The sequence below is a fragment of the Lissotriton vulgaris genome, chromosome 4_1 (genome assembly GCF_964263255.1).
Source record: "Lissotriton vulgaris chromosome 4_1, aLisVul1.2, whole genome shotgun sequence".
NCBI classification, from domain to species: Eukaryota; Metazoa; Chordata; class Amphibia; order Caudata; family Salamandridae; genus Lissotriton; species Lissotriton vulgaris.
The window spans coordinates 1,543,358,492-1,543,377,833 of record NC_141691.1 but is presented as its reverse complement, the minus strand read 5'-3'; positions in this window follow the sequence as shown (position 1 = coordinate 1,543,377,833).

The following is a 19,342-nucleotide window of genomic DNA, read 5'->3' as shown; positions in this document are numbered from 1 at the left end:
GATTTCTATTTGCCATCTTGGCAAACGATCTGCATACAGATGAGGTAGAATGGAATCTAGGGTTCCTTTTGGTTTTGAATTGGTCCCTCTATAACAGGTAAATTATCCATTTTCTACCTACTTTCTCTTGCTAAGGGTTCTATGTTCTTGGCGCTTTTTCCTTTCCCGGTGTGCATGGTAGAGGCCCCATATGACTATTTTGAAGTTGATTGTGTTATGGAAATGCGCTTTTACTGGACATTGAAAAAGGCTTTAACATTCTCAAAATACTCCAGCCAAACTGGCCCTTGGTCTGTGAAGATATGCTACTGCATCTGCCACTTTGGACTCTTTATACTGGTTGAAGGTTTCAAAAAGGATTTAGTTTATATCTCTCCGTTACATATACACATCCTTTCACGAAACTGGCCTTGCTAACTACAGTCCAAATTCATCCATTATCTGCCTACTTAAAATCAGGCACTCCACTGAGGCTTTTCTATTGGTGGTCCTCAGGTTTAAGCCTATGATGCAAATCTTTCTCTGTCATAGTCACTAAGCTGTGGAACGTCCTCCCAACTACATTGCATAAAATGCTAGCTCTCTAATGTTTTGTTAGATATTTAAAACATAGCTTTGTCTTCAATATATTATTTTTTATTTAATTGTTTACAGGTCTAGTATTTTTTCAGTGTCAGGGCCCCTTTGTAGGTATTAGCGTGGCCCATATACCTATATACATATGATAACAGAACTTTCACCCTACCCCCTTCACTCCCAAAGACTGTTATGTATTTATTTTTTCATTATTTATGTAAAATAAACCTATGTTGGTATGTTCACTTAGCACTACAACAGTGTTTATTTTATTTTAGGAATGTGTTTTTTACCTACTTGATTGTAAGATAAATCAAAGTCATGTTTTTGTTTTCGTGTTCCATTAATATTTCTGAGAATGCCAATATATCATCCACATTTATTATAAGCATGGGCGCAAAATCCGTTCCGGTCGCGGATTTTGCGGATTTTCGGCAAATTCGCAATCCGCGAACTCCCTCGAATTTGCCGGAGAAATCCACGAATCTGTGAGCGGAACGGATCCGGGGGGCAAAAGTTCAAGCTTCAAGCTTGTAACTATTTTAGAATGGCGCCGGCAAGCTGCCAGCACCATTCTAAAATAGTTACTAAGTTAGCCTCAACAGAAAGCACTAATAGAAGCAGGTGCTCGAGTTTAACTGAATTTGAGCACCTGCTTTATTTAATCTATTAGTGCTTCCTGATGAAGCTAACTTAGTAACTATTTTAGAATGGCGCTGGCAGCTTGCCGGCAGAAGGGCACAAAAACGAGTGGAGCAGAGGGCAGAATGGCACAAAAACGAGTGGGGCAGAGGGCAGAAGCGCACAAAAATGCATGGGGCAGAGGGCAGAATGCCACAAAAACGAGTGGGGCAGAGGGCAGAAGGGCACAACAACTAGCGGTCTCGCAAAAAAAACACTGCGAACACGCAAAGCGCCCGCGAACACGCAAAGCGCCCCGCGAACACGCAAATCGCCCCGCAAACACGCCCAAAAAAATAAATTCTGCAAATTCACACAAATTCACGAATTTTGCGGATCGCAAATCCGCAAATTCGCGAATTGCGAATTTGCAAAATTCGCCCATGCTTAATTTATTATTATACATGTATATAAAAAAATCACAGAAAATGTTGAAAGGCAACTGGTGCATTGCACAGGACACAAGGCAGGACAGGGAATTATTCTATTAAAAGCCATATTTCATTCATCTCACTTTTGTATATATTAAATGGAATGCAATCCTGTCTTACTCAATATCCTGCACTTTTATTCGATTTAGTAGGGTAGAGATCAGAAGTAGTTAGTATTGATTTCTGAGGACCATCTCACCTTCAGGGAACACCTCAAGACCTGGCAATTTGAGCAGTTGCGTTACCCCCATCCCTTCAGCGCCTTGAGACCCTCACGGGTGAGTAGCGCGCTCTAGCCTTGAGACCCTCACGGGTGAGTAGCGCGCTCTACAAATGTACTGATTGATTGATTGACTTACAGTAACTGAATTTAATTCTCTGTAATCAGAACATGGTCAGAATCTGCCATTCAGTTTTGGTATGAAGAAAATGGGTGCTCGTGACGGAGATGTTGAATGGCAGATGATTTTTTTTTCAAATGTTATTATGTGTATTCCTAGAGGACTTTACCTTCCTGCACAGTTAAGGGATAGATTTTGCCATGAGAGATTTTCAACTTGAGTACAGAAGCAATTGCATAGTCACAACTCCGGTGAAAAGAAAATTTCTTAGTCTCCTTGGCAGTAAAGAAATCAGTAATGTTTTGTATTGTAAAGGCAATTCATTTTGTTTATGTTTGTGGTTAAAAGAAATATAAGGGGAGGATGGGTTCCTAAACTTTCACAATTGTTTGCCTCAGAGAACAGTTCTTTCTATAAATATTTGATTCTATTGTTATGGTGGAGAATCTACAATAAGTTATGAGGTTAGGCCTTGTGAACCACTGCGTACCCAAAATGATGGCAAACAATGGGATTTTACAAGATAAAAGGCAAGAGATTCAATGTGTCCCTCATTAATTGCCATCATAATCTGATAGAATTTCTCAAACCACCTTCTCTGAGTTTAGTAAGGTACCAGATTTTGCCACCTTTAAAGGAAGATTAAAATGAGTTCTGTCATTAGCAAACACGTAATTCATGGTGATCTAATTTCTTGTCAGTGAAAGGAAATATTTAATAAACTCCTGCTTTACCACAGTCATAAATATCTTCTTTGTGTCTCAGTTTGTTCTCCTTTTTAGATATCAATTGATTAGGTTTACCAATTAGCATTGGTTCAGGAGCTTGATGTTCCTCTTTTGCCATTTCCGCATTGCGTGAATCAGCCCTTGACCACATTTTTTCGGACTTTCTGGTTTTAAGCTAAGCTACTATTTGTAGAGCAAGAGTGGTTGATTGATCAGTAGCTGTAGGCAGGTCGGCAACCATGTAGACGGCACATTTTTCATCACATAGGTCATTATAAAATGCAGCTGGAGCTGCTCTGTCTGTCTAGGCTGCTTTGGTTCTTAGTTGTTGGAACTGCCATATTCAGGCAATAGTATTTTGTGATCCTTGCTTTACATCTGAAAACCCATGTGTCAGCCTGCTCAACACGATGATGTCAAAAAAATGGTTGAGATTTTCATCCTAAAGTTGCTATACTGATTAAGTATAGGATTGGTGGTGTGCATGGCGTGGGGTGTATACCACATCATGCAGGAAGATGCAGTCGGTGGTCTAACTGTGGTGGTCTGCATTATAGGCTCTTTTATGAGCCTTGCAGACGGCCGCAGTCAGACCACCACAACACCGCCCACCAGACCAAGATTCAACTCCTGATCTGGTGTGTAGTCGCACCACAGGTTTGGCGGTACTACAGTGGAGGACCACCACCATTGTAAGACTGCCAAACTTGTAATCGGGTCCTTAATTGCTTCTCCAGTATATCAGCAATTAAGAGTTTCCGAGCCAACAGGAAATACCCCAACACATGGGAGAAACAGAAACAAACCTTTGGGGAGCAAATGCAGGCTAGAACAAACACCTAAATGAGCATGTCAGATTCCTTTTCAAGTGGAAATAGGAAAGGAAAATCACCAATGTGCAGGATGCCAAAGGCTGAATAACACTCTATCTCGACAGTTTCTATTGGGACCTATATCTGCATCTTTTCTTCGGTGTCATGGGCACAGAGTACAGGCTTCATGAGAGATTCCTGACACCAAGCCATTGGAGCATTAAAAGCTTTGCCAAGCAATAGACTGTAAAACAGATTTCAGAGATGTCATGTTTGTTTTATTTTCTAGAAATTAATCCAGTAATTGTTTTTTTTAAAAGATAGATTCTAAACATTGCATTTGATTCTACCACTTACAGTAGAAATTGTGAGCTTTAATGGAGGATTGATGCTACTTCTAGGTGAGAGAAAAGGTGCCACAAACAAAAGGCTTTGGACCTTGGCTTTGAGTAAAACCAAAATTTGGTGGAAACTCTAAGTGAGTAAGTGAGCAAAGCTTTAGCAAAACCCAGTGCACATAGAAGCAAAAGCAAGAGGAAAGACCGGGTGAAAAGGGAGGACTGCCTAGGGTCCTCACTGAATGTTAGTGCTCCAGACCATCAGAAGAGCGGAGAGACCCAGAAGAAGTGCTAGCTCAAAATCCTCTGGCCAGTCCTTGTGCCTCTTTAAACTGGCCTCAAAAGGGCAATAGATGCAGGAGGCATTTTTTATCAGTGGTGATAGATTCCCAAGAAATAGATGTTGATGGCCTATTTTTCAAGGCCATTGCAAGGCCATTGCACTGCTGGTGCATCACTTTTTTTTGATGGACCGGTTGCGCAGTGTGCCTGCCCATTTTTATAAGACCACGAAAGGTCACTGTGCGTGACTTTTCATGGCATTGTAGTGGTTCATAGAATCGATGCAGTCGCTATCGACGTGAACTTACTGAGATGCAAACTGCGGAAAGTGGAGGACAGAGTAACCACTACAGAGAAAAATGTGGATGCACTGCAGAAGGAAATACGTAAACTAAATACCACTGTAAGTGACCCTATAATGAAATTAATACAGCTGGATGAGAAGACAGAAGGCATCAGAAGGGCGTTCACATCGGAATAACCTATGCTTCCAAGGTTTTCCAGAAAGAGCGGAGGGTCCCTCTAAAGAACTATTCCTGGAAGACTAGATAGTTAAGGAGATGAACCATAAGAAACTCTCTACATTTTTTAATGTGGAAAGAGCACAAAGGGCTCTGGTCCCTCCACCAGGGTCGGGCACACCTCCCTGGACCATCATCACCAGGTTCTTTAATTATAGGGACCACAATACAATTCAGCAAGCCATCCATACTTGAGGTCAGTTGATGTTTGAGGGCCACCACATTTCAATATACCCTGATTATACCCAAAGAGTCCAGTATCAAAGAAATACATTTCTTATGGTCAAACAGAGGTTCAGGGATCTGAACTTTAAATACAGTCTCATGTATCCAGCAATGCTGTGAGTTGAAAGTGAAGGACGCACCTTGTTCTTCGTTTCTGCGGATGAAGTGAGTGCATGGCTGGACAAAAGCGGTGACACAAGGACCTGTCTTGTCTCATGCACGGGATCCACCGGAAGATCGGGGCCCAGATAACGAACAAAAGAACAATGGTAATCAAAACGACAGTAATAGCAAAGGGACTCAGCAGTCCGGAGGGATCAGGGTTTGCCCCGATGAGACATTACAGACCTCGGAGGCGGTGCTGGGGTCGAAGAGTGTTACAGGAAGGCACAACAGGCCCCGGAGTCTCAGTGAGCAGTCATAGCTGAACTGAAAAAGAAAGGGCAATGTTACAAAGTACAAATAGTAAACACAGAGGTTATAACATCAAGGGGGTGGGAAAGTATGAATAGAGGATAGAGTGAAACGTGGAGTTCACTGAGGAATTACCATGGTATCCTGAATTGGAGATCGGGCCGTCGGACGAGGTGATCCTGCCAACAGAGGCTGGGCTTTGCATGGGGAGCTTGAAGGCTATCTCGCATCCCAGCAAATACCAGACCATTGGTACAGCACTTACTTATAGAAACATGGACAGGGAAACTAAGGTCAAATGTGATGACCACATGACTCGATACCTACTGCTGTGTACTCAAGTTCGAACAGATTGTTGGGGGGTAATGGGGTGGCATGTGCTGGCTATGTTCTGGTTATAACAACTGGAATAGGACTTGCACAACTGCCTAGGGGGAGGGGGGAGGAAAGGAAGGTTTGGTTGGTTGTGTTTTACAATGTTGGGAGAAGTTTACATTGTTGTATCTAAGGCCACGGTTGCAAACTCAAACCCAGGGAGATTGAAGTGAGGAAATATGCATTCTCAAAGAGGGCGGGCAGGCGGCATGAAGGAAATATATGACAAATGGCTGCAAAAATAATGAAGATCACTACATGGAATGTAAAAGGGATAGCAGGACTAGAAAAATGGCATTGGATTCATGCTTTCCTGAAACACTACAGGGTGGCGATACACTGTTTACATGTGGCACATATCTGGGATGGCATGATCACTAGAGTGTGTAAGAGATGGAGGGGACAGCTCTTTGCCCACTTCCTATTCCGGGTTTGCATGGGGCGCTTATATGGATGGCATTGGGAGCCCCCTTTTGGCACCCAAACCATGTTCTGGACCCAGAGAGGAAATACGTCATCTTACATGGCACATGGCACTCAGGAGTGTAGGGAATTATGCATTATAAATGTCCATGCCCCAAATTCAGATTGCCCTTATTTCTTCCCAGCATTCATAAAGGCAGCGACACCATAGATGGGAGCAGAGGTTATCCTCAATGGGTATTTTAACTGCGTGTTTGATGCAACATTGGACAGGGAACCTCCTAGAAGTAATACCAAACTTCGAATGTTAGCATCGCTGATATCTATAATGCAGGGCATGCAGCTAAGAGATGAATTGAGGGCTCAAAACCCATTCAAGAGAGTATTCTCATGCCACACCCAGCGACTACCCCGTTTAGCCACATAGACTACTGCTGCCTTACACCCGAGCTATTGCTGCGGTAGATAGAATATTATCAACAACAAGGCACCCCAATTCAGTCAGAAGGGGACCTCGGGGAACATACTTTTTAGAACAACAGAGGTCCCATGCATGCAAGTATATATGAGACAATAAATATAGACAGAATCAAATCTATATTTGGAGCGACATGTCCAGCCGGACAGAGGTCTTTGAATTTAGTCAATGAACAATTGATCCATACAGAGAGAATACCTTCAACAATTCACCAATGTGGTACACAAGCCTGTGCCCAAACACTAACAGATCAAATACAGAAGGTAGATTAAGAACATAGAAGGGCTTTTTAAGGCAAAAGTAATGTTTTCTGTTTAAAATTCAATTGTACAGAAGTATCAAGAAAGCACCATTACATTACATAGAAATCAAGTTTTGTATAGGGTACTAGACAGGTCGACGGTGTTTTGGTCCCCCTACTTAATCATGGGGACCATCATCAGGACATTCAATTAATGCCTTAACGTTATTAAGCCTCTAATTGCCTAACGAAGAAATAGGGAGAAAGATATATACATTTTAGAAACTGATTCATAGAGTTATCTATATACTTAATCAAGTGACTTAAGGTGAATGGTGAACCTATTTACATTATTTACACGTGAATCAGGGCGCTATTTATTTACATAATCAAGTGAGAGTTTTCAGTGGTGTCGCTTTTGTGAATGGCTTTGTAATCCGGGCAGAGCGAGGAAGTGAGTAACGATTGTGCCGATATTGGGCAGGGCGAATGAGTTGTGCCAATATGGTGGTCGAGCGAAGAAGTGATTCATTAATTGTGCTAGTATTGTGGCAGAACGAAGACGATATTCTCAATCGTGCCTATATTGTGGAAGGCGCAGTGGGGCTGGCTGTTCGTGTGATGCGGAGAATGCTAGGGTATGTGCATATTGAAAAACAGAGCGGCGAGTGCGGGTAGTTAAAGAAGTGATTTACGTTGTTGTGAGGAGTGATTGGATTAATTGGCAGGCTTACCAGGGCAGTACACTGTGCCGTTACAGGCAAGGAGGAGGTAGCCTGTACTTGGCAAGGCAACCCTGTTAAATTGAGGAGGTTGTTAGATAAGGATGAACCGTAAATTGGGTCGAGTGGCCGCGAGTGGCCGCGAGAGAATTCTTACCAGAATCGGGCACGTTTTGACCGCGTTACAATAGCGTAATCCGACGGTGGCCACGATACTACCTGTCGGAAAACACGAGCCATCAGAATAATGTGGCTTGGCAAAACCGATGTAGGAGAGCTAAGGGCTGCTTAAAACTTACCGGGTTAGTCGGTAGACCGGTCTGCTCCCTGGCGTGCTCGGGTGAAGGAGGAGATGGGGAAGAATGAGTGGAAGGAAGCTGATTGGTCTACGGTCGTGGGGCGTGCTTGGGCATAAAAATAAACGACGGACACGTAGCTAAGCGGCCATATTAGGTGAGACAGGGTGCACTTAACCTAAGTGAGTGGTGCACAGTGCATGGTGAGAGTGACTTAATATTGAGTTTAAAATTAAAAACCACAATACTTTAATGTAGGGAGGAGAAGTTACACAAGGAAGACACTGTAAGCGACTATTCAAACCAGTTCAGATTTTTCGTGTTAAAAAATGTGAGTCAGATTTCAAATAAGGGCAGTCCATTTCTCCTGAAGGTTTAATCCAGAATTCAGACTGTCCGTTTTCAATATCCATTTAAGCTCTTCTCTGTTGAGCATTCGGGTTAAGTCACCGCCTCTGGGTGGGATGATGACTTGAGGAATCACAGTCCAGCGAATTTCATTTTCTGTGTGCCCTTTGTTGGCAAAATGTTCGACCAAGGGAGCATTAGGAGTATTGCACCGAATCCGGCTTCGATGCTGGGATATTCGCAGCTTGATTTTCCGCTTGGTCTGGCCCACATAAATTAAATCAGAGGGACAAAAGATAGCATAAATGATGTTACAGCTATTACAGTTAGTAAAAGTCCTTAATTCATTCTTTACTTCTTTGTATACAAACTCTTTGCAGTCTATTGAGAAATCACACACAACATATGATCCGCACTTGGAATGGCCTCGAAGGGGTGGTAATGACCAATGGTCGTGGAGTGTGGTATTTTTTGAATTTACAGGAGGTAGGGCTGCCCTGACCAGCTGATCTTTAAGATGTTTGCTTTTTCTGAAGGCAAAGAGGGGAGTTTCCCAGTTAAGTGGGCCTGAGCTCAGTATGTGCCAATTCCTTTTTATACTCTGTTTGACACGATTGGAGATGGTGGAAAAGGTAGTGACACATACCATTTTGTCAGAGGTTTGTTTGGGTTTTGGCTCCAAAAGGGTCTCACGGGGGCAGTACCAGGCCCTTTTTATTGAATTTTTAATTAGGCGCCTTGGATAGCCTCTAGTTCTAAGTTTGTCTAAAAGGGTATTTGCCTCACTAAAATAATCTTCCTTCTTAACCCCTTGCGTGCGGGCGTATTCCCCGCCTGTGCTGACTCCGCCTTGCGCGGGCGGAGTCATGACGGAACTGTTCCGTCATCAGCTCAATCGACGCTCATGACGGAACCGTTCCGTCATCAGCGTCGAAGGGGTTAAAGCAATTCCTCCTGAATCTGAGGAATTGGGAGTATGACAAGCTGTCCCTCAGAGCCCTGGGGTGACAACTGCCATAACTGAGCAGGGTGTTTCTTTCCGTCAGTTTACGGAAGAGGGATGTATACAGTACCCCATCTTGATGTTGGACAGTGAGATCTAGGAAGGAAATGCTAGTCTTGCTATGGGTTAGGGTGAATGCGAGGCTGTTACAATTGTTATTGAGCCAGTGTAGGAGTCCCTGGAAATCATCAGGTGACCCACCCCAAAAGAGGAAAATATCAAAAGTGACGATCTCTTTAGGGATCATGTTAGAGGTGGGTGAGAAAGTCGATGGGGGTCTAAATGGTGTGACCACAGTTTTAGGCTCCGAGAGATTGAGTTCAAAAAAGGCCCGAAGTCTTAACTTGCGGAAAAAAGCCCACTAGTTCGGACTGAAGATCCAAGAAGTTTGGATAGGTCGTAGGGACAAAGGATAGACCTTTACTTAGGATGGATGACTCTTGACTGGACAGGGTGTCAAGAGTCATCACTTTTGAAAAGGTTGTCCTAAAGGAAATTTCAGACTTGGCAAGATCACACCTTTTCATACCATACAATATCTCGCTGGAAGAAAAATCTGCCATCACTACCTTAAAAAACAATGCCAACCTTATTATTAAACCAGTGGATAAGGGTGGGGGAATAGTGTTACAAAATATTGGAAACTATAAAGATGAACCCCAACGTCAAGTCTCTAATACGGACCATTATTGCAAACTACCAAGCAATCCTACCAAAGATATACAAACCTTAATTAAACAACTGACCATGGAAGCCCTTGAAAATGGTTTTCTAAACAAGCATGAGTACAACTTTCTCAACATCACTAACCCAAGAACCCCGGTCATTTACACGCTGCCCAAGATCCACAAAAGATTGGACAATCCCCCGGGTAGACCGATCGTGTCTGGGTGGCTAAAACCTGTAACTCTTCAATGAAACTGAGAGGCGGGAGGAATGGAAGCACCATTGACTAGACGAGAACAACAACTGGGAGAAACAACAATTGGCAGGTACACATGGAGAAGTCTTCCTCCCGGAGCTCCTTATGATGTGGGCAGGGGTTCCCGCAACTTACCCATACATTATTAGGCAAATTGTAGCGTTTTGGGAAACATCAATTATGAAGGCCATTCGGCATGTGCCCTTTGTCCCAGATATGCCATTGTGGGTGTAGAAACCCTTCAAAAAGATAGTAGCTTCAATGTCTATTACAAAATGGGTAGGGGGATGCCATACAATGGGAGACCTGTACAGCAACAAGCAATTTATACTGGGAGAGGAGGCCGAACACACCTTTGAACTGGGAATAGGGCAGTTCCTAAAATATGGGAAGAGATCTGCAGTGGCCCATGCAGTATGGACCTCTTTTCCACAAGAGCCACCCAGCACCTTGGTACTACAGGCTATTCTTAACATGGCTGTGGGACACTGGTTAGTCCCGCATATATAGAGAGCTTTGAAAAATGATCTTCCAAAGAAGCCCCTCCCAATTCAAGCACAGTGAAAGGAGGCATTATATGAGCCCCTGACAGATCAGGAGGGATAAAAACACATGAGGGATTTAAAAGGGTGAGCTCTAACGTGAGATTTAAAATCATACATTACAACATTGTACTCCAGACTTAGTTGACCCCACCAACCATAAGCAAAATGTACCTGGAACACACAAACGCATGCCCCAGGTGCAGTCAAACAGACGCATAATTCATCCACATGATATGGAAATGCTCAGCATTGGTGCCTTACTGGGGGTACATAGTAGATATTCGTAAAACAACACAAGTAGTAATATTGGGACTGCTTTCCATGCCAAAATCAAGGAAACTTGGTAGATGGCTTGCACTGTTAAGGCTGGTGGTAGCAAAGAGGAAAATAGCTATTAGATGGCTAAGTTCTGATTCCCCGACAATAGTGGGATGGCTGATAGACTTCAATGATTGGGCAACTGCAGAACTAGTCAGAATTAAATGGATCAGGAAAGATGAAAAGATAGAAGAGTATATACAAGCATTGTCACTCATGTGGGCGGATGCATAAGGACTCGACCCTACTGTGGAAACAAATGGGGAGGGAGAGGTGGGGACAGGCAACCAGGGGGAGTCAGGCGAAGTGATAAATAGGGAATGCACTATTTAAATAAAAGAATGGCTCATTGAGAGGTCAACATGCTATTTGGGGCCAGACATGACATGAAAATATGTTATTGCACTTAAATTGGCACCGGCAGTATGGCGAGAATAAAGGTATGCTAGTGTTGAGGCCTCTGGATGAGGCATAATACTGATGTACACCTATGAGAACACAGATGGGGATGGGAGGGGAAGAAATATGAAGCTGATGTAGGAACTGCAATTCTGTCTTGCTAATATTCTGAAAATGCCAATGACAATGTTTTGAAAAAAAAGAACTTGAGCCACAAAGAAATGCAAGAATTTACTAAGAATGACACAATAATAGGGAAAGTGATGACAAACCAAGTCTTAAAGTCGTAAAGTGGGTAAATTAGTTACTCTCCAAAAGTGTTTAAGTGAAATGTAGAATAAAATAAAAACATTGCAGAAGGGAATCCGCATTACCTGTTGCAGAAAGGAGAACAGGGAATTACTTACAGAAATAAGGGCTCAATTTGTGTTTTGATATCCTTTAGTCTATTTCCAGTTCTGTTTCAAGTTGTAATAAAAACGTGGTGTTACAGTATTTTGAGTACTTTTTCATCTGATGCTTATTTTGTGTTAAATATGTACTTAGCATTAGAAAGTGACGATAGCTTGATGATAAATTATTTGTCAGCGAAAATGGCCTATTACTTACTGGTAATCCTCATTACTCTTGGTCCCATCGTCCTCGTCCCATTCATAACAAAGTGAGATAATTCTATCTTACAGACAGAAAAAAGAACAAAGGAATGCTGGAACCCCTCCTCATCCCACTGGGAGTACATAGGTGTACTTACCAAGCATTCCCTTTTAACTACCAAGCCCCAATGAAGGCCGGCCGTCCGGGGGCGGGGGGGAGTATTAATAATAATAATAATAAAGGAATTTCTAAAGCGCCTGGTGACGCCATCTCGGCGTGTCCCCGCGCTGTGGAGAAAGAGTCAGAGAGGAGGAGGAACAACTATCCCTCCTTAGCAAACAGATGTGTTTTCAACAGTTTTCGGAACATGGTTTCATTGTTGGCCATTCTAATCCCAAGTGGAAGGCTGTTCCACTGGGTAGTGGCCAGCACCCGAAAAGAGCGGCCTCCCATCCTGGCCTTTCTAACATGAGGAACTTTCAGGAGACCCTTGCCCGCCGAGCGAAGTGCTCTTTGGGGACGATAGGGGATGGCCAGATCCTTCAGATACCCAGGCGCTTCTGCAGAGGTTATTCTGTAACAGAAAAGGAGGGCTTTAAAAAGGATTCTTTTCCTTACAGGCAGCCAATGGAGGGCAGCCAAAGTAGGCTTGGAAGCTGTTCTTTTAGGGAGTCTGAGGGCTAACCGGGCCGCCGTATTTTGCAGCACTTGAAGTCTCCTCAGGTTCTTCTCCGTAGTGCCTAATAGCAGCACATTCGCATAGTCCATGCGAGAGGTGACCAGGGCTTGGATCATAATACGTCTGGCCTCCAGAGGCAGTAGGTCCAGAGTGCGATTCAGGGTCTTCATAACCCCAAAGCATTTTCCCACCACCTTATCCACGTGACTCTCAAACTAGAGTTTAGGGTCCACCCAGACCCCCAGGTTCTTAGCCTCATTGCAAGGGATGGGCAGGGAGCCAAGGCAAGGCGGCCACCATTCATGAGACCAGCTCGCCCCATCTCCCCCTATCACCAACACCTCCGTTTTAGCCCCATTGAGCTTAAGGCTTGAATGGGACAAGGACAACAGGACCAGAAGTAATGAAGCTTATTGGTAAGTAGTAGGGAATTACCACCAGGTCCCTCCAGGCCTCGCCCCATTCATTACAAAGTGATGTTGTGTGGAAACATCCACCCAAGCAACAAACCAGCATTAAATAACAACAAACCACCAGGACACCAGAAATACAGCAGCACCAAGTGATTTAATGGAACACAGATACAAGAATTGAGGGTCTCACCACCTGCAACAACCCCAAACCAAAATTATTATCAGCAAATTCTGGATCCGAAAATGCCGCGAAAACGTTTTAGAGGATACCCACATAGTGGCCCAACAAATCGCAGACAGGGAAGCCTCCGCAGCTCGGCCCAGGAGGCCGTCATCCCCCTAGTAGAATGTCACTGCACTGCAGCAAGAGGAGGAGACCCCAAATGTAGTAAGCTAACTCAATGACCAGTTTCAGCCAATGTCAAATGGACATTGAAGAGGCCTGCCCAAACAAGAGGACCCAACCAAAAGAAATAAACAGGGAGTCTAATTTCCAAAATGGATGACTCGTATACAGACAAATTTTCAAAGCCCAACTGACAAAGAGCAAAGACAATGGGACATCATCCCCAGACACTTGATCCACCCACAAAGCATGCAAAACCACTTCCTGGGAAGGATGGAACTAGGACGCCACCTTTGGCACTAATGGGGAGTCCAAACACAAGACAACTCATCAGAGTCCCCAACTTACCCAGGCACCTGGCAGAAATGAAGACAACCAGGAAAACAACATTCTAAGTGACAAACTGAACCTCCACCAGGTCCAACGGTTCAAATGGAGATGTGACCAAATCCTGCAAAACAAGAGGAAGGTCCAACAATGGAAACAGAGGCCTCACCAAAGCCAAAGGATGAGATAAAGAAAAACCCTTCAGCAACCGGAAGCCCAAATTGTCCACATCCGCCAAATTTCCCCAAGAGGAACAAAATGCCTAAATCCCAGCCCACTTGGCCCGTAAGTTCGAAACAGCCAAATATTTCTCTAAACCCTGCCAAAGAAACTGAAACACATCCACTAGTGAACACTCCAGGGAGACAACTGAAGAGTATCACACCAGCACTGGGAATTCCGCCAAGGTCTCCCCTAGGACTTGAGACCTATGAAGCTGCTGAAAAGTCACCTTTAGAAAACTAAAAGTACAATTGATGGACACAATGTTGAACAATGTCAAACATTTACCCAAGTACAGAGAACTGGGCCTAAATCGATCATTTTGTTGCTCTCCGTGGCATTCCAGTTCAAACCCAGCCATATGCAAATCAGTCTTGACCCTGTTCCCCATGGGAACAGTCCAGCCCGAACTGTCAGGCCAGGTCCTCCCTCAACCCGAATCAGCCATCCTTGTACTGGTTTCAGGGTCTCACCCCTCATCAGCCAAGCTAACTTGACTCCAGCGGCATGGAGAGCTTGGGACCCACTTCTGGACATAACCGTCACAAATGGAGTGACAAATATAAAAAGAACAATTGATGGACAGAATGTTGAACAATGTTATTCATTTACCCCAGTGTATAAATCAAGGACTAAATACATTGTTTAATTGCTCACCATGCCATTCTAGTTTAAACCCAGCCATATGCAAATCAGCAACCGGGAGCCCAAATTGTCCACATCCGCCAAATTCCCCCAAATGGGAACAAAATGCCTAATTGCAGCCCACTTGGCCCGTAAGATCGAAATAGCCAAGTATTTCTCTGAACCCTGCCAAAGAAACTGAAACACATCCGTCAGGGAATACTCCAGGGGAGACAACTGAAGGGCATCTCACCAGCACTGGAAATTCCTCCAATGTCTCCCCTAGGACTTGAGGGTAGAAGACCTATGAAACTGCTGAACGGCCAAAGCTAAATGCTAGGGGACTCACTTGCGCCACCGCTCCTGCCTCTCGACTTCCACACCAACAGCTGCACTCACTGAACAGCCAACATCAGAGATGGGAAGTAGGGAGCCACCCACCGTCCCTGAACTGCCACCATCTTGAGTGTGGAGAACCAAGAATTTCATGGCCAAAAGGACACCACCGCCACCGCTTCTCGAGGCTTGTACACCATGCCGGCAGGAAACAGGGAGATCAGAGCAATGGGCGGGAAGCATACATCAAGCTGGATGGTCAAGGCATCCACCCCCCAATGAGGGAACAAAACAAGGCAGCTGAGCATTGTACAAGGAAGCAAACAGGTCAAGGAAAGAAACTCTAAACCTCCCGCACACCTGTTAAAAAATATCCAGAGTGAGAGACAACTCCTGGAAGGGAGTAAAGAAGCGACTGAGATCCTCGGCCACCAAATTGTCCACCCCCCTGATTTTGAACAGCCATCAGAGATAACAGATTCCCCTACCCCCAGCAAAACAAAGAAACATCCACAACATTCAGAGACCGGAACTGAATCCCACGCTGATGATTCATGGAAGTCATTGTCACCATGTTGCCAGACGGGACCACTGTACTCTGCCAAACCAAATGAAGACAGACACCCATGACTGGCCATAGACAGCCATTAGGTCCCTCGAATTAGAAGAACACCCCCCGCCCCCCCCCTGCAAAGACAAATGCCCCTGCAGGGAGCTGCTCGCAAACACGGCCCAAAAAACCGAAAGCACTTCAATCCGTAGTATTGACCACAGGCAGAGTGGGCTACATTGGCATGCCCTGGGAAAGATTGTCCTACACTGTCCACTAGGCTAAAACAGGAAGGAAGTTTGGAGGAACTGGAATCACATGGTTGAGGTCCCAAACAAGGAATCTCAAACAGCCAGCAGATGGATCCACAAGGGCCAGAGATGAAAATGTGCCAAGGGCACTGTGATAACAGCTGCTGCTGCCATGAGATTCTGAAGCAGCAACCACAGTCGAACTGGGAAGGAGTCACCCCTCATCACCACAGAGCCTTGGACATCAAGGCCACAGCCCAGAGGTTCAACAAGAACATTCTGTTCAGGTCTGTGTGACGTCTGGGCCCTACAAATGTCCTATCCTGGAAAGGCAGCAGCTGACACTTGGAATGGTTCAGCAGGAACTTATGACTCCACAAGGCTTTACACACCACCTGCAGATTGACCAGCAGCCAATCCTGAGAGGGATCATCGATCAGCCAATCATCGAGACACAGGTACACCCTGAAGATGTAACAAAGTCACAAATGGAGCCACAACGTTTGTGAAAACCCTAAGGGCAGATTAATGACCAAAGGCAGAACACAAAACTGAAAGTGACTTCTGTGAATGAAGAATCGTGTGAACCGGTGACAGTTTGGTTGGATTGGAACATAATAGTAAGTGCCCTGTAGATCCAGCATGAACATTAAGTGATCCCTGAGAACCAACTGGATCACCCTCTGCAGAGTCTCCATCTTGAAGAGTAGGCAGACAAAAAATGTGTTTAGGGCCTTTAAGTCCAATACCAAGGAAAATACCCCTATCACCTTGGCCAGAAGGAAGAGTATGGAGTAAAAGCCCAGCTCTGGCTCCATAGGAGGGACTGCCTGAATCGCCCCCTTCTGGAGAAGGGACCAAATTCCCTGAGACAATTCAGTTTGCTTCATCTGAATGGACAAGCACGGTGCTGGTCAAACTCCGGGATCCGGAGGAGGACAGTGAACTTGAAGCGGTACCCCTTTAGCACAATCTCCAGCACCCAGGCACATGAAGAAGATTTCTTCCAGGCCGGAAGAATGTGACAAATTCATCGTTTAGCCAAAAATCCCAGCTTGTCCATCATATAGTCAAGAGTGATGTTTAGAATGGGGAGAGTTGGCTTTTCTGACTTGCCCTCGGCTTGAAGAAAACCTTCCCTGTCCCCTAGAAAACTGCCTCTGAGACGGCTGATAAAAAGGGTATTTAGGGTTCAATGCCTGTTTTATCAGCAGAGGACAGCTTCAAGGAAGTGGAGCAATTGTTCTCTTTTAACCACAGATTTCGGCGAGCTGCCACCGAAGCACCACCAGAAAGAGGTGAGGACCGCACTACGTCAAAAACCACATCGGAAAGAAACTCAAGCTGGCGCTTGATGTGTTCCAACAGCCCAGAACAGAGAGATTGCTGGGTAAGTACACCTATGTACGCTGGGTGGGAGCGGGTGGGGTAGGATTCCAGCATTCCTTTGTTCTTTTTTCTGTCTGTGAGATAGGATTATCTCACTTTGTTATGAATGAGACTTTACTGGAGAGACTTGGTGCTAATATATTAAGTGCATCCTTACATGAAATAAACACACGCGGCTGATTGTTCATTTGTTTAGATTATAATGCATGTTCAGCTAATGGCTATATATTTAGTAGAATTAAAGTCCAGGAAAATGGCTGTTGGCGATAAGATTGACAACTAGCACACTTCAATATATGGGTGGGCTTTAGATAATGAAACACATTTGAAGTTTCACCAACCTTAATATTAATTAACAAAAGACGCACAACACACATTAGATAGAATTAATAGCATTTTGTACGACAAAATACAGGTCACAAAAACAAAGATATCACAGATGGAAAATAAAGCAATGCGCCTTCATACTATATCACTGCGGTTAACAAAGAGGTCTGACAGTGCCACTGAGAAGAGAGTCAATTGTGATTTGCAGTGTATTGTGTTTAGAAAAATGCAGCCACAATTATGTTTTTCTTCTAATCTTCTCCTTTCATCTTTTTTCCATCAGGCAACTCTATCGATAGCATTCCCCTTTCTGTGACTAATAGGTACTGGAAGCAACAGGCCTCATAGTTGCTGCCATTAAATGCAGTTTAGGAGTGACTACATTAAAAGAAGTCTCTGATGTATGTACCGTAGTGTGGCTTTTGTGAAGAAAACCGGAGCGTGATTCTGTGGGATGATTAAAGGCCAAGCAGACCTTCTGAGAACAAAAGAGAGGATCTCAAACCAATTCTTTTGTGTCAGTATTATTTCCTATTCACCAGGACAGAAATGCATGGCACACAGAAGAAATGTTGCTTTTTATGTTCCTCCGTTTGTTTTTTGTAGGTTATCACTCAAGCTTTTCGGCGAAAATATTGTGCAAAATAAGCTATTTTCCATTTAGACAGCTGAAGGCAAAGGCATTCAATTTCTCAAAATAAATCTAGCAAACTAAGCCATTGTTGGCTACGGGGTATTATATCCCATTATTCATTGAATTCAGGAGGCTAGGGTGATAAATATCCCCCTATCCTTTGTGCTCAACAGACTGCTGTGATAAATGCACCACTATTGTGCAACTTCTTCGGAAAAATCAAACGCCAGCTCCTGTTCTCTTGCTTCTTTCTAATTTTAGTTTGGAATACATGTTTTGGCAATGCTGTTAATGCCCTATTTTTGCAGATCCCAAGGCTTGGCTTGGTTATTTATCATTTTGGAAAAATGTCAAATGACACAAGAGGCTACCAAAATGTAGTTCTTTAAAACGCAAGTAGTATTTACTTTTTTTGGCCCTCTCTTAATCCTTATCTGAATTGCAGAAGGCCGCAGAAAAGCGACAATTACCCATGTGTAAAGTAAAGAGGCAAGCTGCACTCACAAAACCTCTTCACAGGTGCATAACATCACCTGTGGAGCACTGAAAGCCCGCTTAGCAAAATGCTTTCAAATCTGTGGGACAGTGGTTTCTTTCATGTTCTACTTTTTGTAGAACCATACTTTACTTTTTTGTTGAAATTGAGTTCCTCATTTCTGAAACTTGCAACATGAACTGAGCATCGCCCTTGACTCTCTTGGCACTCTTTAAAAGTTAGCTACTGGCTTGTGGATGGATACTAATTTTCTCTGGCTTAGTAATGCAAATACAGAAATACTGTTCGTGTTAACGCAACATTGCTTCCCATCAACTGCTTGGGCAGATTAAGATTTTTTTTACGCCAATACAGTAGGCTCACGAGTAGAAGGCACTGGTAAAGAGTGAGCTTTCCCTGCAAACTTCAAATAAATTAAATAACCAATAATAGATTATGTTATATGTATCTAGGCCTGTATGTATGCAAGCGAAGGTATTTATAGAACGTGAACCATGCCAAAAGGCAATATAGGTGTGGTACAGGGTCAAAAGCAAGCATACAGTCAACAAGTGATGGGAGAGGTGGGGGGTTAAAATTGTAGGGAAGTCTGGTAGCAGAATAATCACGCAGGAGTTGAGTTAAAGATGGACGAGGTTTATTAACATGCTCTCGTCTTAAGTTACAGGCTCGTAATGAATACAACTGTTCTAACCACCTTACTCCCCACATTCTAGATATTCAAGTATCAACACA